General features: G+C 30.2%; 1 protein-coding gene across 2 annotated transcripts in view; it reads left to right on the top strand.

The window, feature by feature from the left end:
• bmpr1bb (bone morphogenetic protein receptor, type IBb) overlaps positions 1-23,315 on the top strand; it is a 121,259-nt gene that overhangs the window by 55,631 nt on the left and 42,313 nt on the right. Inside the window, exons 1-2 of one of the 2 annotated variants that reach the window (XM_051121285.1) lie at positions 96-211; positions 2,709-2,801. The gene's annotated coding sequence lies outside the window, so the exon portion shown is untranslated. Of the gene's footprint in view, positions 1-95; positions 212-2,708; positions 2,802-23,315 lie in introns of those variants that run through there. The other variant, XM_051121284.1, reaches the window with a different exon arrangement.

Here is a 23,315-nt window from a genome sequence, read left to right as displayed (position 1 = left end):
GGTGCTGGTTTGAGGTGTGTGTTTGTGATGCAGTGGTTTATTTGCGGTCGGTTGCTGTCTCTGGTCTCATAGCGGCTCTGATGTTTGTCGTGGGTTGCCAAAACAGTGAGTAACAGACTGACACTAACGCTTCAGACGGAGATTCATCACACTCACGCTCAACATCCGTCTTGTTTTCACTTGTCTGTGGGCACCAGTCTTCAGCTTTACAGTAAGTGAATGGAGTGAGATTTCAGAGATGGATTGCGTTTCCAGCGTTTATCGACTGCTGAGGCAGGAGGTTATGGAGATACATTAGCAGAGGAGAAACACGGCTCAGGATGAGAGATCGATGAGCGGCCCGCTAACATGAACAACTGCAAATGATGGAGAAAAACACGCTGTTTCTCCAGAGAACCTGATCATCAGGTTTCTAACAGGAGATCTGAGTGCTAATAATCATTAAACATTAGATTTTAAAGTCAATGGGACACACTAATACATTTTACTTTGATAATGTGACATTTTGTGGTGAAACGGTATATTAAAAATGCTTTTTGCAATACTTATGTATTGTTTTTAATCTGTTCTGCTCACCAAGGCTGCATTAATTTGATAAAAAATACAGTAAAAATTCTTAAATAGTATTACACTTTAATATATGTGTTTTTTATGTGCATATTTGTTCAAATGTAATTTATTTCTGTGATCAAAGCTGAATTTTCAGCATCATTACTCCAGTCTTCAGTGTCACGTGATCCTTCAGAAATCATTCTAATATGCTGATTTGCTGCTCAACAAACATTTTGGATTATTAGCAATGTTGAAAACAGCTGTGCTGAATAATATTTTTGTGGAAAACAATCATACATTTTATTTTTCAGGACTCACAGATGAATAGAAGTTCCGAAAAAATTGCATTTGTCTTTACTGTCACTTTTGATCAGTTTAATGTGCCATTGATGAGTAAAAGTATTCATTTCTTTCCATGCAATCCCAATCATTTAATTGTTACTGTATGTTTGCGTGTTTATTGTATTCGCTGAGGTCTCTTCCTCAGTCACGCTGTGATCTGATAATGTTTACTGACGTGATGTTGGTAATTGAGTTGTTGGTTTGTTGACGTGCTGTGAAAGACTCACAAACGCATTCAGTCTTATGTTTTCACTCCGTTTTGCGAAGAAACATTCACTGAGACAGGAAGAACATTATGAAAGTGCAAAACAATCTACAGATATCACTGCATTGCTCAACTGTGATTGAATCCCGAAGTGAATCACTAGTTTTGATTCGTTAACCTAACGAATCAAAACTAGCAGCAGGATCAGTGTTGAGGTTATATGAGGATTTGGGGTCAGTAAGATATTTTTTTCCCCAGTTTTATTCATCAAGGACACATTAAATTGATCAAAAGTGACAAACACATTGTAAACTATATTTTTTGTGTTTTCCTGTCAAAATAACGGAGTAGGAGGCAAAACTAATGTGCAAACTGCAATCTTATTGGCTGGCGCTCACCTTTCATCGTCCCTGTTTTGATTTCAGCAAATCAGTTTGAGCGAATGCAGACAACTTGATTAATATTCATGAACCCAGCAGCTCATTAATCCTTAGTGCGTTTTATATTGTTATTAGTACAACAATTTATAGTAGTTTTATCTTATCAGTATTATTTTTTGTTCCCCCCCCCCCCTTTTTTAACGAAACACTAAATTACAAACAATATCTTTAGCAACACCACTACACTGTAAAAAATAAAAAACACAATTTGTTGAGTCAGCTTAAAATAATTTGTTACCCTGCTGCCTTAAAATTTTAAGTTCAGTCAACTAAAATAAGTTTATTCAACTTGAAATGTTAAGCTGTACTAAGTAACAACAGATATTTAAAAATCTGCGCCATTAAGCTTATATATATAAACATACAGGATATAAGATATTTAATATTAGTCTGGAAAAATGTAATTCATTTAATTTAAATTTTATTCATTTGACATATTTAATATTGGCGGCATCCAAGTTATTTGACACATTTGAAACATTTTTTTTTTTTAAAGTAACAAAATAGTTACTTGGTAATTTGTGAGAAGTAACTAGTAACTAATTACTTTTTTGAAGTAACATGCCCAACACTGTTAAAATGTTACAAATGGTTTCTGTTTCATAAAAATTCTGTTATTTTAAACTTTCTATTCATCTGGGAATCCTGGAAAATAATATGTATGATGATTTCCACAAAACTAAACAGCACAACTGTTTTCAACATTGATAATAAACGGAACTGTCTGTTGAGGAGGTTTCTGAAGGATCATGTGACACTGAAGACTGGAGTAATGGTGCTGAAAATTCAGCTTTGATCACAGAAATATATTGCATTTTAACAGATATTCCCATAGAAAACAAATATTTTAAATTGTAATAATATTTCAGAATTTTTACAGTTTTTACTGTATTTTTATCAAATAAATACAGCCTTGGTGAGCAGAAGAGAGTCTTTTAAAAACTTGGTAGTGAATAGTGTAAAGTCCCAAGTCTCAAATGCAGTGTCTGGTGTTGCTGAAGCAGATATTATATTTAATGTTTGTTCATCTTTCCCTATTGATTTTGAGCTTCAGATGTGACTGAACAGATTTGAGGACTAATGGAGGTTTATTTGATGTCATAAACCGAATAATTAAACCGTTCAGGGTCACATGATCATGCTGAAGTTTCTCTCTTTCTCTCTCTCAGGTGTGTAAACGGTGAAGGGTCAGATGATCAGGGCAGAACGACGGGCTGTGAGGCTCTGAGCTGTTCGACGCGTCCACAGACAGACAGACACAGGTGAGCCGCTCGCAGACATCAGAAGAGTTTGTCCCGCTCACAGATTCAGCTGTAAATCTGCTCTGATGAATATACAGATGAGGTCACGGGGTCACACGCACACAAACATCCATCTGTCTGAGAAACCTGAGAGTCGCTTTGTTCCCCGTGACCTGCTGATGCAGATTTCTTTTTGAAATAGCAGGTGTTTGGATTAGGGGTGTGCAATATTGACAAAAAAGGATATCTTGATAGCCTATTTTGGGGATTTTTTTTATGATAGTAAATCATATTTTGCAGAGTGTGTTTTTGTGCTGGTTTATTCCTGTCATAAATAAATATGACACTAAAATCACCAGTGGGCAGCAGCAAGTTCCTGTCTTAATGAGTGAGTCGTTGACTCATTCATTCAACTGATTTATTTAGAAGCTAAGCTTTATGAATCATTGACTCAAATGATTCGTTCATAAACAGATTAATTAAAAAATGAAACGCTGGAGTGTTGCTCTGAGATGCTCCACTTTGTTTATAAAACAAAACATTAAAGGCGCAGTATGCAAGTTTTCGCCGCTAGAGGGCGCATGTTCAAAACAGACAAGAAACAAAGGCGTAGTTTAGGGATGTCAAAATGGCTGAAAAACTAAATTCGAATTTATATTATTTATATATTCGTATTTATATATATTCGATTTTAAAATACGGAATTTCAGTTGGAGCGGGAAAAAAAGATTTTCTCCTGAGGCCACGAGAGGATGCATCAAGCAAAAAAGCAAATATTTATTCAAAGCAATAAAATAAAATGACTATCTGTGGAAAAAGTGCATAATGTTTAGAATAATGTTTATAAACCAACTGTAATTAATTAAGTTGCTTAAACAACTATAAACAAAACAGCATCATGTATGTATGTATGTATTCAAATGTATGTATATTCGATGAATATTTGATGAATATCGATGTCGTTTTTGATACTTTAATAAAAAAAAAAAACGTATATATTGTGCCTTTAACTTATTGTTTTTTGAACTTTTGTATAAATTGTCACCTTTTCAATATCACACTCATATGCTGATATTCAGGAAAACAGCACTCTTGTTTGCGGTGATGGGAATAACGGTGTTATAAATAAATGGCGTTACATTTTAGGATTGAGTAATCAAACAAATTACTGTTTCTCCTGTTACTGACAATAAAATGTGGTGTTACTATAATTTATTACAATATTATTATAATTAAATTTTTAAGCTAATCTGAATGGATGTGCAGCGTACCTGTATTTGACGAACCATAAACTGTAGTGTGAAGAGACACGACTAGCAAAGAAAGATACAGAGCGAGGGAGTCTTATATACCATGCAGAATTGACACGCTACATGTAAACGAGTTCCTTTGTAATTCTTCAGCGTTTAAGAACTGCTGGTTTCTTCAGTAGCAGGCGTAACTAATGTGCAAACGGTAATCTCATTGGCTGGCGCTCACCTTTTATTGTCCCTGTTTTGATTTCAGCAAATCAGTTTAAGCGAACGCAGACAACTTGATTAATATTCATGAACCCAGTAGCTCATTAATCCTTAGTGTGTTTTATATTGTTATTAGTAGTAGAATTTGTAGTAGTTTTGATATCTTATCAGTATTATTTTTAGTTTTTACTCCTCTTTTATTATAGAAACACTAAATTACAAACAATATCTTACGCACCACCAGTCCTAAATTCAGTCAGTATGACAAATATACATTCATACATGGTTATAAGTTTTTGTTGTTGTTGTTGTTGTTTTGGGTTTTTTTTTTTGGCATTTTTATGCCTTTATTTAAATATGACAGTGTAGGTAAGACAGGAAGCAAAGGTGGTGGGATCGGGAAACGTTCACGGGATTCGAACTCGGGACGCCCGCAGCGCAACTGTTGGCGCCGTCTGCTTATTCTAAAGTTCTACTTACTAAAGTTTAATGCTAAATTATTATAATGTCATATTATAATGCTTGACTATGCGAAGTCTACATTCAGATATTTAAAAAACTATGCCAGTAAGGTTTAGAATTCTGGTGAGTTAACTAAAAATTTAATTAATTGAATTTAAATTTCATTCATTTAACATATTTAGTATTGGTAGCATCCAAGTTATTTGACTTTTGCTTTTTTAAAATAACACAATAGTTACTTTCCCTGGTAATTAGTTACTTTTCTAATGATGTAACTCTAGTTACTTGTAACAGTAACTAATTACTTTTTAAAGTAACATGCCCAGCACTGCTTGTTTGTGTGATATTAGTTAACTATATTATATAAATGAGTATTACAACAAACATTTTACAAACATCTTATTTTTTGCTTTCTTAGCTTGAATTGTAGGTGCATTAATCAGCTCACATATCATTAAAGCAACAATATTTGAGTATATTAGTGAAGGTGATACATATCGCACACCTGTAGTTTGGATGCACAGCTGTTGAATTTTTTTTCTGCTGAAGTTTTTGAGTCTAAGCATGTGTTTTTTTTTTTTTGTTTTTTTTTCCCTTGATCGTGTCGTGACACTCGAGCGGTCAGGAGGTTTGTTGTTGCAGGACAGACTATGTCTGGTCTATATTTGTTTGTCGGAGCGGCTAATGCTCCCACACCTGCTGTCGGGCTCAAATGATCAGCCGTTCATTGTGTTTGTGTGCTGACAGCAGACACGCACACGCTACATGCCTCAACTCTCACACACTCTCACACACACACAGACCGTCTAACAGTTGATCAGGAGCGTTACACTGCTACTAAAATCACTTCAAATATTCATCTGAAATTAATGTATGCAGTTCTGAATGTTAAACTTTCACAATATATTCAATGTTGATTATATATTTACATGACTTTGCTTATTTATTCATTTTTTTTTTCTGTACAATTATACATGATACAATAGTAAAATGACCTGAAGCACTTTTTATTTGACTGTTTTGTGTCCTACAGACCCAGTATGAGAGCATTAAAGGATTAGTCTCCATATAGTGGACTTCTTAAACTGCATTTTGGAAGTTCAAACTCGGGGCACCATAGAAGTCCACTGTATGGAGAACAATCCTGAAATGTTTTCGTCAAGAAACATAATTTCTTTGCGAATGAAGAAAGACAGACATGAACATCTTGGATGACAAGGGGGTGTAAATTATCTGTACATTTTTGTTTTGTAAGTGAACTACTCCTTTAAGAGTGTTTTAAAAATCTCTGAGAGATTCAGTACCAAAGTTTGATTCATTTCTGTCAGTCTATGTTGAAATTAAATGATAATTATAATGTAAAATAATATTTTATTTTTTATATATATTTAAGAAAACAACTATTTTTATAATGTATTTAATAGTACTTAATAATAATAAATGTTAATGTTTAGTATTAATATTAATAGAATGGAATAGAATCAGTAGTATTTCAGTATCGAGATTATTTTTATTTTGAGATTTTATTTGTATTTTATTTGTATTTCTATTTTTTCACTTTATTTTTAGTAAGTTTTAGTAATGTTGCTGTATGTTTTTTGCCTTTTTATTAGTTTTATTAGTTTTTTGTTAATTTTAACATTAATATATAGATTTTATTTTTATTTCAGAAATAAAATTACCTGAGATTAAATATTTTTAATATTTAATTTCAGTTAAAGTGTTTTTATTTCAAGTAACAAAGGTGCTTTTTATGTTTTTAGTTTTAGGTAACTATAGAAACCCAGAATAGAATAGAATAGAATAGAATAGAAGAATAGAATAGAATAGAATCAGCATTATTTTAGTATCATTTAGATACTGTAATAGTTTTTTATTATTATTTTGAGTTAATTTTTATTTATACATTTTCTATTTTCACTTTTTATTAATGTTGCTATATGTTTTTGCCTTTTTATTAGTTTTTTTTTAACATTAATATACAGATTTTATTTTTATTTCTGAGTTTATTTTATTATTTTATATTTATAGAATAGAATAGAATAGAAGAATAGTGTTTTCCTAGAATAAAAATGTTTACCTTGAAAAACATAATTTCTTTACGACTGAAGAAAGAAAGATATGAATATCTTGTATGACATGGGGGTGAGTACATTATCTGTCAATTTTGGTTCTGGAAGTGGACTTCTCCTTTAAGACTGTTTTAAGAATCTCTCAGAGATTCAGTACTAAAGTTTGATTCATTTCTGTCAGTCAGTCAGAGGGAACACAATCAAAATAAAACAATCAAAGCCTCAAATAAATAAATAAACAAACCCACAAACAAATAAATAAATAAAGCAACAAATGAATGAAAAAATAAATAAAGCATGCAAGAAACTAAAAAATAAATAAAACGTGACAGAAAAATAAATAAATAGATAGTTACAAATAAATAAGTAAAAGGATAAATAAATAAGTATAAATAAATAAATAAAGCACATATAAATATACTTATAAACATATATTTAATATTATATATTAAATGATAATTATAATACAATAAAGTCATATTTTATTTTTAATATTTCTTTAAGAAAACAACTATTTCTGTCATGTATTTAATAGTATTTTAATAATGTTAATAATATGTAATATTAATATTAAAACATTAAAACATTAATATTTAATATGATATATTATGTAATTAAAATTATATACAAATTCTAATAAAATAATTCTATATAGTGACCCTGGACCACAAAACCAGTAATATGGGTACATTTTTTGAAATTGAGATTTATACGTCATCTAAAAGCTGAATATTGTAAATAAACAATGTATGGTTTGTTACGATAGGACAATATTTGCAATATTTGGGGTAATAATCGAAATATTGACAAAATGGCCATTAAAGTTGTCCAAATGAAGTGGACATAGATCCAACACACTTGACCTTTCACCGGTGCGAGTGTGTTTTATTGTGTGTTGTGTGAATGTCCTCTGGCCGTCCTCACTCATTCCTGCACAATCACAGCCTCAGGACGCTTGTGAGGAGGTTGTTTCTTGTGTTGTTCTGATCCTGAGCAGCCCATTTGTGTGCTCTTTGTTTGTGTGTGTTGTTCTCGGTTTCTTTCATGTCACGTGTGTGTTCTGGTTGTGGATGTTAATTGGTGAGCGGAGGCAGGTGGCGCCACCGGTTGCTCAGAGGCTCGTTAGCGCAGCGCTGTGTAACGGCTTTGTCTCTAGTGTGAATACGAACGCTGGTGCGTGAACTCTTGACACGGCCATTCATCCATGATCGGCCCAGAAACCCCAATCCAGACCTTCAGCGCCGCACATCTGAGCCTACCACACCCACTGTACACAGTCTTATCATTAATTATTCCCTCAAGTCAATTCTGATGTTATTTGAGTAGTGCTCAAATCGTTTTTCTTGATAATTTATAAACTTCTGAACAGTAAACGGCCTGTTTTTGCTACTGTACCTTTAAATCGTCTTCATGTAAATGACCTCTGTTTGGACTTGAGTGAATTTTATAGTTTTTATGCATAGAATATCAAACGTTCGGATTTCAGACAAGTTTTGAAGGTCATTGCACCCCGTTCGGCAGCTTCACCTTATGAATTTTGATTAATTTCAAATGACTCGCTCACATATTTGCATAAAATGTTATGCGTCTAAAGTACAGTTTGTGTTTTGTGATTAGGAATACATACATTTTATATGAACAAATTAAGCCCGTATCCAAGGTACTACAAACAAGAAAACATTTTAAAAGCTAATAAAAAAAAAGTAATATCAATAAAATACAATAATCTAGAGTAAAAACAGAATCATTGTTAATTTTATTTAACTGAGATACTATTGTAGATTTAAAAAAAATATTTAATTGTTTGTTTATTTTAATTTTTGTTTTAGTAGGTTTGCTTTGTGTGAAAACCTGTGTAAATGAAAATGAGAAATATTGCCTTTGAAAGTAGCTGAAATAAGTTATTTTTATATTTAAACACTATTTTGTTAGTTATTATTTTATTTAGTTATTTTTATACTGAAACTTTTTTGTATTTTATGAAATATTTTTTTGAAGTTTTTTATGTTTTAATAAATATTTTTATATTAAATATATATAATTTCCATTTATTTCAAATAACAAACGCTTTTTAATCATGTTAGTTTTAGTTCTACTGTAACCCTGAATAGAATAGAAATTTTTTCTATTTTTGCTTTAATTTTAGTAAAATGTTAAGTTATAGTAATTTTTCCATATGTGTTTGCCATTTTATTTGTTTTTTTATTTTTTATTATAATTTTAGTTTCAAACCAAATAAAAATGACAAATGTTGCTTTGGCAACTAGATGAAATAAGATAAATATATTTATTATATTTGTATGTTATACAACAAAGTATATTCAGTATATTTGTTTCAAGTAACAAAAGTGCTTTTTTATGGTTTTGGTTTTAGTTAACTATAGTAACCCAGAATAGAATAGAATAGAATTAGTTTTTATTTATATATCTTCTATTTTCACTTTATATTAGTTAGTTTTGGTAATGTTGCTGTATATTTTTGCAATTTTGTTAGTTTTTTTATTATTTTTATTTTGTTTTTGCATTTCTACATAGTTATTTATTTTTAAAAAATAACAAATGTTGCCTTGGTAACTAGATTAAATAAAATAAATATATTTTTCATATTTTATTTCAGTTCAAGTTTATTTCAAGCAAAAAAAGTGCTATTTTTATGGTTTTAGTTTTAGTTAACTATAGTAATCCTGAATAGAATAGAATTCATTTTTATTTATGTATTTGTTTTATTTGCACTTTATTTTATTTAGTTTTGGTAATGTTGCTGCATGCTTTTGCCATTTTATTAGTTTTTAATTATTTTTATTACTGTTTTACTTTCTACATGTTGCCTTGGCAACTAGATGAAATAAAATAAATATATTTTTTATATTTTAATACATTCAAAGTTTATTTCAAGTAACAAAAGTGCTATTTTTATGGTTTTAGCTTTAGTTAACTATAGTAACCCTGAATAGAATAGAATTAGTTTTTATTTATATATTTTCTATTTTCATTTTATTTTAGTTAGTTTTGGTAATGTTGTTGTATGTTTTTGCCATTTTATTAGTTTTTTATTATTTTTATTAGTTTTACATTTCTACATGTTGCCTTGGCAACTAGATGAAATATATATATATATATATATATATATATATTATTTCAGTTAAAGTTTATTTTACTTCAAGTAACAAAGTGCTTTTTCATGGTTTTAGTTTTAGCTGACTATAGTAACTCAGAATAGAATAGAATTTTTTATTTTGAAAAATGGCCAATGTTGCCTTGGCAACTAGATGAAATAAATATGTATTTTTATATTTTATTTCAGTTAAAGTTTATTTCAACTAATAAAAGTGCTATTTTTATGGATTTAGTTTTAGTAACATAGTAACCCTGAATAGAATAGAATAGAATAGAATAGAATAGAATAGAATAGAATAGAATAGAATAGAATAGAATTCATTTTTATTTATATATTTTTTATTCTCACTTTATTTTATTTAGTTTTGGTAACGTTGCTGTATGCTTTTACCATTTTATTAGTTTTTTTTTAATTATTTTTATTTCTGTTTTACATTTCTACTGTTGCCTTGGCAATAAAATGAATATAAAATGAATAAAATGAATATATTTCTTATATTTTATTTCAGTTAAAGTTTATTTCAAGTAACAAAAGTTCTATTTTTATGGTTTTATTTTATTTATTATGGTTTTTAGGGTTACTATAGTAACCCTGAATAGAATAGAATAGAATAGAATAGAATAGAATTAATAGAATAGAATAGAATTAGCTTTTATTTATATGTTTTCTATTTTCACTTCATTTTAGTTAGTTTTGGTAATGCTGCTATATGTTTTTGCCATTTTATTAGTTTTTTATTATTTTTATTTCTGTTTTAAATATGAAATAAAATAAATATATATATTTTTTTATTTTATATTTTATTTCAGTTAGACTTTATTTTTTATTTCAACTAACCAAGTGCTTTTTCATGGTTTTAGTTTTAGTTAACTATAGTAACCCAGAATAGAACAGAATAGAATAGAATAGAATAGAATAAAATTAGCTTTTATTTATATATTTTCTATTTTCACTTCATTTTAGTTAGTTGTGGTAATGCTGCTATATGTTTTTGCCATTTTATTAGTTTTTTATTATTTTTATTTCTGTTTTAAATATGAAATAAAATAAATATATATATTTTTTATTTTATATTTTATTTCAGTTAGACTTTATTTTTTATTTCAACTAACAAAGTGCTTTTTCATGGTTTTAGTTTTAGTTAACTATAGTAACCCAGAATAGAACAGAATAGAAAATTGTTTTTTGCATTTCTACATAGTTTTTTATTTTTACTTCAGTTTTAGTTTTAAAATAAAAATGACGTTACCTTGGCAACTAGCTGAATTTAAAAGTTTAATATTTTATTTCAGTTAAAATGTTTATTTTAAGTAACAAAGGTGTTTTCATGTTTAAGTTTAAGTTTTAGCTAACTATAATAACCCTGAAGTATTCAGAATAGAACAGAATAGAATCGAATCTAGGTTGTGTTTGCTGGGCCCCTGCTCGTGTGAAGCGCAGACTGCTGGAGTCTAATGTAATCAGGCAGGTGTGCGGGTCAGCGAGGGTTTATGGGTCGGACTCGTGACCCCTGGTGTCGGTTCGGTCTTAATTAGAGCCTTTGGGTTCCATTGTGCACAGACACTTAGCAACAATCCCTTCATTAAACGCTCCTGTGAGTTTGGCAGGTCGGCCGCGTGTTTTCGCACATTAATAATGGAAAAAAATGCAGTGGGTTCAGTAAACGTTAAGATCCGTATACAACATCTGTGATCTGCTGGATATGACCACACATCACATTTACACTAATAGTAATAATTCTGTATATGTATATGTGTGTGTGTGTGTAGGTCTGCCCCCTAATAGTTAAATAAACATTAGTTGACTAGAAGAGGCTTAGTCAACTAACCTTTTTTAGCTCTGTCATCAGATATCCAGCTCTATAAACACTCATTCGTCCTGCAGTGTGTGTGTGTGTGTGTGTGTGAGTCTTTGTTGTAGATCCTTGTGTTTTTCTCATCATTGGTTTTGGGTGTGTTCCTCACTCAAGTGCTGTAATGATTTTGTCTGTAATTGTTTTACTGGAGTTGTAAACAAGCGTGTGTCTGTTTTACTGCAGACCAGATCCATTAGACTCCTTTAGATCTGACCGGAAACCACTGTCATCATTTCTGTTACAGTTTGATGTGTTTTATGAGTGTGATTTGAGTGAGTTTTAGTCTTTGTGAAGCAGAACAGTATTAAGATTCATCTTATAATGTTTGTTAATATTTTGAATTAGCTTTTACTTTTATATTTTGTTATTTAATTTTTTATTTAATTAAGGTTAATTTACTATAATTATAATCAGAATTACTCTTTAGTACAGTTTTTGTAAATATTATGTGCTTGTGATTTTTATTATTATTTTTTTAATAGTGCTATCAAACGAATAAAAGTAGTAAAATAATAGTTTTTGTTTACATAATGTGTGTACTGTGTATATTTATTATGTATATATAAATACACACATGCATGTATATATTTCAGAAAAAATACTCCATATGTTGAGTATTTATATGTACATAATGAATATACACAGTAGACAACACATATAATGTAAACAAACTTTTATTTTGTATGTGATTAATCGCTAATAATCTTTTGACTGCACTAGTTTTTTATATTTCTATTTAGCTTTTATTTTTGTTTTAGTATTAGTAATTTTAGTACTACATTAGTATTTATATTTATTAATATTTAGAATTAGGTTCTATTTTTTTGTTTTTATTTTAATTTATGTAGTTAATATGCTCTATATATATATATATATATATATATATATATATATATATATATATATATTATTCTATTTAGCTTTTTTTTTTTTTAATTTTTTAATTAACTTTAAAACTTCATTTTAGCATTATATAAGTTTTCCTAATATTTCTTTATTTAATTTCAACTTTATTTCAGTTACCTAATTTCAATTTATATACAGACTTTCAATATTTCAACATTTTAGTATCATTTTTGTGTGTGTCTATTATGAAAAAAAAGGTTTATTATATAAATTAAAAAAATATATTTTCTAAATATATACTGTGTGTGAGTATTTATATATACATAATAGATATACACAGTAGACACACATATATTATTTAAACACAAACTTTTATTTTGGATGCGATTCATTTTTTGACAGCACTAATTTTTTCTATTTTTATTTAGCTTTTATTTTTGTTTTAGATTTAGTGTTAGTAACTTTAGTATCACATTAGTATTTATATTTATTAATATTTTAAAATACATTCTATGTAATTAAAGTTAATATGCTAAAACAATGTTCTATTTAGCTTTTATTTTCAATATATATATATATATATATATAGCATTATATACGTTTTCCTAATATTTCTTTTTTATTTAATTTCAGCCTAATTTCAATTTATTTACAGACTTTCAATATTCCAGCATTTTAGTACCATTTTTGTATTTGTGTCTATTATGAAAAAAGTTTGTATATAATATGAATATAGATATTTACGTGTACATTTTTTTCAGAATATATACTGTGTGTGAGTATTTATATATACATAATAAATATACACAGTATACACACATATATTATGTAAACACAAACTTATTTTGGATGCGATCAATCTTATGACAGCACAAATTTTTAATATTTCTGTTTAGCTTTTATTTTTGTTTTTAGTTTAGTATTAGTAATTTTAGAACTAAAATTAGTATTTATATTTATTAATAATTTAAATAAGCGTCTATTTTTTTAATTAATTTAATTTTTTTTGTATGTTTTGTAAAGTTAATATACTAAAAATATAAATTAATTGTAGTATTTTTATTAATCTTATGTGCTTGTGATTTTTTTTTTTTTTTTATTCTTAATCTTTTTTTTCTGTTTAGCTTTTATTTTTATTTTATTTTTATATTAATTTATTTATATTTTTCATTTATTTATTTATATATTAATTTTAGAACTTCAGTGTATACTTACAGTATTTAATTTAATATTTATTTGTTCATTTTATATTTCATATTATTTTAATATTATATGTGTTTATATATATATATATATATATACATACACATACATACCTCATCTTATTTATATAAAAATATTTTAAAATATTACATACAAAATAGACTTATACATATATAATAAATGTTATATAAAATATCTTATTTTTATGAAAATATTATAAAATATTATATACAAAAATAAAATTATGCATATACTCTCCTTAAAAACTTGTTAAAATGTAATGAACTGCGCTGATGTCGTTGTGATATTTGCATACTGACTCATGATTGGTCACGTGTTCCGTGCAACTATTAACTATTTAAAACTGGTGTAAATATGGTGTCGTGTTTCTCATGCACAATAAAGCTTCTGATGCATCATTTCAACCTGAAGCAAAGAGTAAAATCTTCAAACTTTCCACTGCTGCCTCACAGACACTGGAGCCAGAGGATGGAGTTCATGAATCAGTAATTAAAGCCCTTCTTGTTGAATGACTGATGTGAATGTTAGAGGAGTGAGACTGAATGATGGCTGAGTGTGAGTGTGTTAATGTTGTCTAGCTGGAGGTGTCAGACGCGGCTCTTTAGGGCCTGTGGTTTGAATCCACCCTCACATAAACTCCTGCCGCTGAATCAGGACGTCAACAAACCACTTACGGCTGGCGGTGTGTTTTTTAGGGCTGTTTTTAGACATGACATGGAGTAAACTGTAGTAAAATCACTCAGCGCATGGCGTATTGCTTTTCTAAAATGTCAAACAGCAACAATATGATCAGTTTGTTCTATTAATAAACAGAATAAACAATCGTTTCGTATTTAGAGTCAGACGTATCTGTTTTATAATACGCCGTTGGTGCGTCTCATAGTGTGATGATTTGGCACACAAACAAGTGTCTCATTAGTGCATGAGGGAGAAAGTTGTGCTGTTTTTGGCCTCTGTCTGCTGTTGCCTGGATGATGGAAAATCACAGTGCGTCTCAGACACAGTCAAAGGCCGAATGTGCTGCGAGTTTTTGTGTGTGGAGAGAGGCCAACTTGTCCACAGGTGCGCCAAATTTACCTGTTTACTAGCAAACATCTGATTATTTGAAAGCTTTTAGATCAGGATGAGATCAGAAATAATCATCAGGAACATGAATATGTCCTAGAGGAAGTAAAGTCTTCATTTTCTCCATTATATTGGCTTCATTTTGCTCATACTGTTTGTATTTGTAAATTCCATGTGAATTATTAAAGTTTTAATAATCAAAAAAGGTGTCTAATCATAACAAATGACACCTTACTGTAATGTATTAATTAACATGAATGAACAATGAACAATATTATTATGAACAGTATTTATTAATCTTATAAATCTTATATTATATTTAATAATCGTATAATTTTTTGTTAATGTTCGTTAAAAAAAATCATTGTCATTCATTGTTAGGTTATGTTAGTTCACAATGGATTAACTAATGTTAACAAACACAACTTGTGATTATATTAATGCATTAGTAAATGCTGAAATGCTGTATTGTTCGTAGTTAGTTCATAATGTTAACTAATGAATCTTACTGTAAAGTGTTACCCATAACTTTAAAATTAATTTAACACTTTATAATTTGTTTTTTCTGAAATCCATTTTCGATAGTTAATCTAAATTTTATTAATCATAAAGAATGTCTATTGAAATTATAAACACATTATGTAAAAATGTTTTAAAATGTTAATATATTTGTTTGAGTTAATAATTAAATATTTAATAATTGATTCAAGTTTTAACAATAATATTGTCCTGTGTTTTTTTTTTTTCCACACTCTCCATTTTAATGATTTACCACAATTTTAATAATCATAATGTCAGTTCAATTCATAAAACTTATTTGTATTTAATATATTTGTTTAATTTAATAATTAACAATAACAATAATATTGTGCTGTGCAATATTTTATTATTATTATTATTATTATTATTACTACTACTACTACCACTACTATTGTAGTTGTTATTGTTACTATTATTATTATTATTATTATTATTATTGTTAGTATTATTATTTAAATGTTAAATGTTAAATGTTTTAATTGTTTTTTTAAATTTTGTGGGGTATTAGTTTTTATTATATACAAAATAACATTATACATATATTTTATATAACATTTATTATATCTTATTTATATAAAAAAATATATAAAATATTATATACATAAATAAAATTATGCATATATTTTTTTTATTCAAATTAAAGTTAGAAAAACTCTCCTTAAATAACTTTTTAAAATGTAATTAACTGCGCTGATGTCGTTGTGATATTTGCATACTGACTCATGATTGGTCAAGTGTTGAACTTATAAAAACTTCTTCTTATTTTTATTATTATTACTACTACTACTACTGTTGTTGTTGTTGTTGTTATTATTATTATTATTATTATTATTGTTGTTGTTGTTGTTGTTGTTGTTGTTAGTGTTATTATTTAAATGTTTTATTTATTTTTTAATAGTTTTTTGAATTTTTATTTATTTATTTATTTAACTTAAGTTTTTAGTTTTTAGTAATCATAAATAATGTCATTTGAGGTCATAAAACCTGAATAATTTAATAATTTATTAAACTTATTAACCATAACTTTGTCCTATGCAGTGTTTTGGCCTATTTTTTTATTTTTATTTTTATTGTTTTATTTTTTAAGAAATGATGCTGTCTGTTTTTATTGTTATTTTAGTTTTAGTTTCTGTGTTTTATAATTGAATACAAATTTATGATCCAAAATGGTGATAATCAAGTTAATGCATAAAATTTGAACAATTTAGTTAACTTTAAATTGTTTTAAATGATTTAAAATGAATCATTTCAATCAAACGAAATTTGAACAATTTATTTTATTCAGAGCTATATTGTTTAGATTAAAACATGGATGATATTGTGATATTCCTTAAAAATAATGTTTTAAAAAACTATATTTATATCATTTGCAATAGTAATATTTTTGTTATAATTTCTCAAAGTTAAACTGAACTTTTATTTTGGCAGGTTGTATTGAAGAGTTTTACATAGCAGTCTTTTTGCACTTTAATATTAAAAAAGATCAGTCCATATCGTCATTCAATTAATTGTACGGCCGTACTGTTGATTTATTCATCCAAAGTTTATGCCAAATTCCATTTTATTACTGGATTTCACATTTTCTACATTACAGAAATCATAGGCCCCCATGTGAATTGTATTTTTATTTTTATTCCATAAAATTTACGTAGGTTATTAGAAAGTGGTTCATTGTATTTATGCAGAGCTACATTTATGCTGCAGTTTTATGATCTATTGCTAAGATATTGACTTATGATTTCTAACACAAACTCTAGAGAAACTCTAGAGCTCATGCAGTTAAATCAGCCGCAGTCATAATCTACATCAATATGAGGCACTCAGAGGGCCATTTGACGTTTTACAGCCCCGGCGGTCGCCCGCTGAGACGTCAAGTCTGCGGGATTCACTTCAGCTGCCGCTGAAATGAGCCTGTGCTAGTTGGTTAGTTACTTCTTTTAAAACAGCAACTTTTGGAATACAAGCTCACATATTTACCCACTAATTCGCCACAAACTTGTGTGTCAGAACACAAACACAGCTGAGCAAACATAGACTCAAAACACATCTGTGCCAGGCGTTCTTGTAATGAGTTGTGTTTGCTGTAGTAAGGTGATTACATTACAGTGGTGCTCTCAGGTGAGATGTTTACAGGTGTCGCTCACGCCACACCGTCTGCAGAATCCTCTCTCGCTGTTTAACATACAGGAAGTCTGTATTTATTTGATCAAAATACAGTAAAAATAGCGAAATAATATTGCAATATGAAGTATCTGTTTTATATGTGTATGCATAGTGAACTGTAATTTATTGCTGTGATCAAAGCTGAATTTTCAGCATTATTACTCCAGTCTTCCCAAATTTTTGAACAGTAATTATGTATCAAAGAGTCATAAAGCACAAGTGTAAATAGTTTAATACTCAGATGGTGTCACTGGAAGGTTGCTTTAGCTGTTGTATGTCTATTTTAGACACTAAATCTTGTACTGTTATGATGCATGAAGATGTGAGATTTTCATAGAAGCTTGCTTCCCCTGCCGTTGTGGTAACGAATCAATTCCCACATTGTTTTTCTTCTCTAAACTTCCTCTAAGCAGTTTATGGTTCTTGTTGAACCCCTCGCTGTGGCACATTGGCATCAGTGCTTTATTTAACCGCTCTTAAAACCTCTTTCTTCGGAGTGAGAAGACTGATTATTCCTCTTTACCCAGCGTCCCCCGCATGATTCTTGCTGTGACGGTTTCTTAGTCCTCTTGAGAAGTTTTGTTTTGCCTTACCCAGCATTCCCGGTGACTTCAAAGCCTCTGTGATTGTTTCGTGCTCCGTGGCGGCCCATTGTGCTGGCTTTGCATATTCATGAGGATCGTCTTTCTCTCGCTCACCAATGGCTCACGGTTGGGATGCTGGGAGCTTGAAAGCAGGACACTGTGAGACCTGAAGAAACTCTCAAGAAGGAGAACAATTAGACGTTCAGGGTCTGTGTTTAGTGAGGTAAGCTGAAATGCTTTAGAGTTTGGTGTGAAGGCAAGACACTATAGACAAAAACATTGTTTTCATGGACTGGTCAGTTTTGAGATCTTGGATTATTTGGCTTTTCATAATTTGCTGTTTTGAACTAGTGGAAAGAAAATGTCCAAAATACATTTTTAGTGTTTATTTTATTGTTCTTTACCTGTTTGCGTCTGTAAATTTCAATTACAATACATGTCTTTAATGAGTTTTTTCTCCACTTCAGCAGCACTTACATGCACCAAAATTTACAGTTTTATTCCTGTATATATCCTGAATGTTTTTGTAGAGGGGTTTGTCGATATATAATTTGCATGATTTTATTTTTACACATCTATTTGCGTCTTTAGATTTCAATTACAATACATATCTTTAAAGGCCATTTTCTCAAAATGACTTTGTTTCTCTACTTCAGCAGCACTTACATACACCAAAATTTAAAGTTGTATTCCTTTTCTATATTCTGAAAGATTTTACTGAGGGATTTGTTGATATATCATTTGCATGATTTTATTTTAGCACTCTAGATTTCAATTACAATAAGGCGTTTTCTCAAAATGAATTTGTTTCTCCACTTCAGCAGCGCTTACTTACACCAAACTTAGCTGTTTTATTCCCTTCTTTATTCTGATATTTTACAGAATGGTTTGTTGATATATCATTCACCTCAGTTTCATATTGTCTGTAGATTTAAATTACAATACACAACTTTAAAAAGTTTTTTCTCCACTTCAGCAGCACTTAAATGCACCAAAATGTACAGTTTTATTCCTTTATATACTCTGTATGTTTTTATAGAAGTGTTTGTTGATATATCATTGGAATTAATTTATTTTTGCACTTTATCTATTTGCGTCTTTAGATTTTTATTACAGTACATATCTTTAAAAGCCATTTTCTCAAAATAAGTTTGTTTCTCTACTTCAGCAACACTTACATACACCAAAATATACAGTTTTATTCCTTTATATATTCTGGAAGTTTTTATAGAGGGGTTTGTTCATATATCTTTGGCATGATTTTATTTTTGCACTTTATCTATTTGCGTCTTTAGATTTCAATTACAGTACATATCTTTAAAGGCCATTTTCTCAAAATGAGTTTGTTTCTCCACTTCAGCAGCACTTACATAAACCAAACTTAACTGTTTTATTCCTTTCTCTATTCTGAGATTTTACAGAATGGTTTGTTGATGTATCATTCACCTCAGTTTATTATCGTCTGTAGATTTCAATTACAATACATATCTTTAAAGAGTTTTCTCTCTAGTTCAGCAGAACTTACATACAACAAAATTTACAGTTTCATTACTTTATATATTCTGGATGTTTTTATAGAAGGGTTTATTGATATATCATTTGCATGATTTTATTTTTGAACTTGATCTATTTGTGTATTTAGATTTTTAATTACAGTACTTTTAAAAGCTGTTTTCTCAAAATGAGTTTGTTTCTCCACTTAAGCAGCACTTACACAGACCAAAATTTACAGTTTAATTCATATATATATTCTGAAAGATTTTACTGAGGGGTTTGATATCATTTTTATGATTTTATTTTTGCACTTCATCTATTTGCATCTATAGATTTCAATTACAGTAAGGCGTTTTCTCAAAATGAGTTTATTTCTCCACTTCATCAGCACTTACACCAAACGTAACAGTTTTGTTCCTTTCTCTATTCTAAGATTTTACAGAATGGTTTGTTCATATGTCATTCACCTCAGTTTATTATTGCACTTTATCTATTTGCGTCTATAGATTTCAATTACAATACATATCTTTACAGAGTTTTTTCTCCACTTCAGCAGCACTTACATGCACCAAAATTTACAGATTTATTTCTTTATATATCCTGGATGTTTTTATAGAGGGGTTTGTTGATGTATCATTTGCATGATTTTATTTTTGCACTTTTTCTATTTGTGTATTTAGATTTCAATTACAATATGTATCTTTAAAGGCCGTTTTCTCAAAATGAGTTTGTTTCTCCACTTAAGCAGCACCAAAATGTACAGTTTTATTCACACCTATATTCTGAAAGATTTTACTGAGGGGTTTGTTGATATCATTTGCGTGATTTTATTTTTGCACTCCGTTTGCATCTTATTTTTAAAGGCTGTTTTCTAAAAATGAGTTTCTTTCTCCACTTCAGCAGTACTTACATACACCAAAATTTAGAGTTTTATTCCTTCCTATATTCTGAAGGGTTTTACAGGGGAGTTTGTTCATATATCATTCACCTGGTTTTATACAAATTAAATTCCTAAAAACATGAAAATGTTCCTTTTTCTGTCTATTGACAAAAAAAGAGAGATCAAAAATCCCCTCTATAAAAACCATCAACTCTAATATGGCAACAAAACGAAACAAGAATTTTGAACCTGGCTTGATCTAATATTCGTATTAATTTTCTGGAATTTTGCGCAAATTAGTGCATGCTTAGTTACATAAGTTTGTAAGTTACATAATGTTTTCACATTTTAACACTTCGGAAAACTTCTTAATGTTATAAACTGGCGAATCTGGGGAAACTGGTAAAATCTATTAGCTAAAATGTTGGTGTGTCTTGCCTTATATATATAGCTAGAGATTAGGTCTCTACATGGACAGATTAAGATGTCAGGATACAGATAATCAAATGTTTTAATGTTGTGTCTGAGACATCAGCATTGTAAGTGCAGATCAGGAGGTGTTGAGAGCTGAAGGATGGTCCGGAGATGCCGATGGTCTGATGGCGTCGGTTGCTACGATCTGATTGGGTTTCCCACCTGCGTGCAGCTGTTGACTCAAAGGAAGTGGAATGTCTTTCCCAGATTCCGTGACCGAACTCTCAACAAGCGCTCAAGAAGGAGAAAAAAAGAGCGGCAGAAAATCCCCTGTTGAAATTTCACAGTGGCAGGGGTCAGAGTCGCTGTCAGGCGGAACATCGCTCACGGATCGCATTCCGTCAGCCGCTATTGTAATTCAAGAGTCCGTGCCATCGCGACCGCTTGTGCCCGCGTCCTTTGTTCCTCACTTGAGTCGTGAATTTTGCGGTTGTCTCACAGATTTTCCAGCTGCATGTGAGCGACAGAGTCGTCTGGCCATAAATCCACACAGACTCTGAACCTCTTGCCTTTTCTCATGTCCGTGAGGGAACGTTAACTGCAGCTTTTGTGTGTTTTGCCCAAGGGTTTGTTGGTTAATTATAGTTCCAACGATAATAAAACCACTTAAACGGATAGGTCACCCAAAAATAATGATTTACCTTCATGCTATTCCAAATCTGTATTACTCTGTGTTTTGTAGAGCACAGGAGGAGACATTTAGCTGAACTTTCACACTATTTTATTTGATGTAGTGAAAGCAGACCAAATGTGTGGCAGCTTAGAAGCAATTCATACAACTTGTGCACTATATTTCAAGAAAGAAGCCATTTAAATGTGGTGCATCAACACATTTTGCCATGTTTGACTTCAGAAGACTGAGAATATATTTGTGGTGCCTTTGCATGTACAGTGTGTACATGACCATTCAAAGTTTTTTGACAGAAAATATTACTTTTATATTGCACAGATGAATTAAATTGATCGAAAGTCACAGTAAAGACATTTCTAATGTTACAAAAGATTTCTATTTCAAATAAATGCTGTTGTTTTGAACTTTTTCATCTGTGAATCTTGAAAAATACAATGTGTCAGTTTACACAGAAATATTGCGCAGCACAACTGTTTTCAACATTGATAATAATCAGAAATGTTTCTTAAGTAGCAAATCAGCATATTAGAATGATTTCTGAAGGATTAATGTGACACTGAAGACTTGAGTAATGATGCTGAAAATTCAGCTTTGATCACAGAAATAAATTACGTTTTAACAGATATTCACATAAAAAGTAGTTATTTTAAACGTAATAATATTTCACAATTTTACTTTATTTTTGATCAAATTGATGCAGCCTTGTTGAGCAGGCTTTTCAGAAATATTAAAATATATTTGCGACCACAAATTTTGAACAGTAATGTACACTTGCACTTATTTAAAAGCAGATGCATTTTTTCCAAAGCAGCTTACAAATGAGGAACAAAGACAGTGCAGGTTAAAAAATAGGTGAAATTTTGATACTTTCATGGTGCTTCTTGTCATTTTTGGTGTTCAACAGCATTTCATTAGATGGAAAAGAACATCCTGGTCACAGTTTTGTCTTTCAGGTTTTAACAAAGTAAAAGTCAAACAGGTTTAAAATGACATGAGGGTGAGAAAATAATGACAGAACTCAAAATTTTAAGTTATTTACCTGAAAGCCAGCACAAAACACTAATAGTTATTTGTCATTTTTGGAGCTTGAATGATGACAGTATTGTTCGTATTTGGTAAACTATCTCTTTTTGAGTTCTTTGTCTCATGTGTTTCTTGCTTCACTCTTTGCTGCAGGATTTTTTGCTGTTAGAAAGGCGTACAGCAGCAGAGCTGCTCATTATCCTCCGCAGTGATTCATATTTCAGGGCGGTGGAATCAGAGCGTGCAGCCCCTCGCATTCCCCCGGACGGCCCATTTTTCACCAGCGGGCCTCACGCTGGGCGTTTGATGGAGCTCGCGGCCAGTGTGTGAGCGGGCCTGACCTACTCACAGCTTCCCGAGAGCTCGCCCCGATCGCATGTAATCACACCAAACGAGCGCTGACAGCGCCAGTGCCGCATTAAGAGCGCAGTCACATCACTGCCGCCCCACTGAACTCCCAGCAGCCCTCGCTATTGTTCCCGCTCTCACTTTCTCTTTGTTTTTAGCTCATCCACAAACATCCATTTACACACACATACACTCCCGCCTTCACAGCGCCACGGCTGGAGAAAGAGGAAAGTGTGGAGCGTCGGAGGGAATGTGGGGTGATTGATCTGTAGTGAAGTTGCGATCAGGGTTACTGT

Source organism: Labeo rohita, chromosome 10 (genome assembly GCF_022985175.1).
Source record: "Labeo rohita strain BAU-BD-2019 chromosome 10, IGBB_LRoh.1.0, whole genome shotgun sequence".
Lineage (NCBI taxonomy): Eukaryota > Metazoa > Chordata > Actinopteri > Cypriniformes > Cyprinidae > Labeo > Labeo rohita.
The sequence above is the reverse complement of the archived record's forward strand: the minus strand, read 5'-3'. Positions and strand labels throughout refer to the sequence as shown.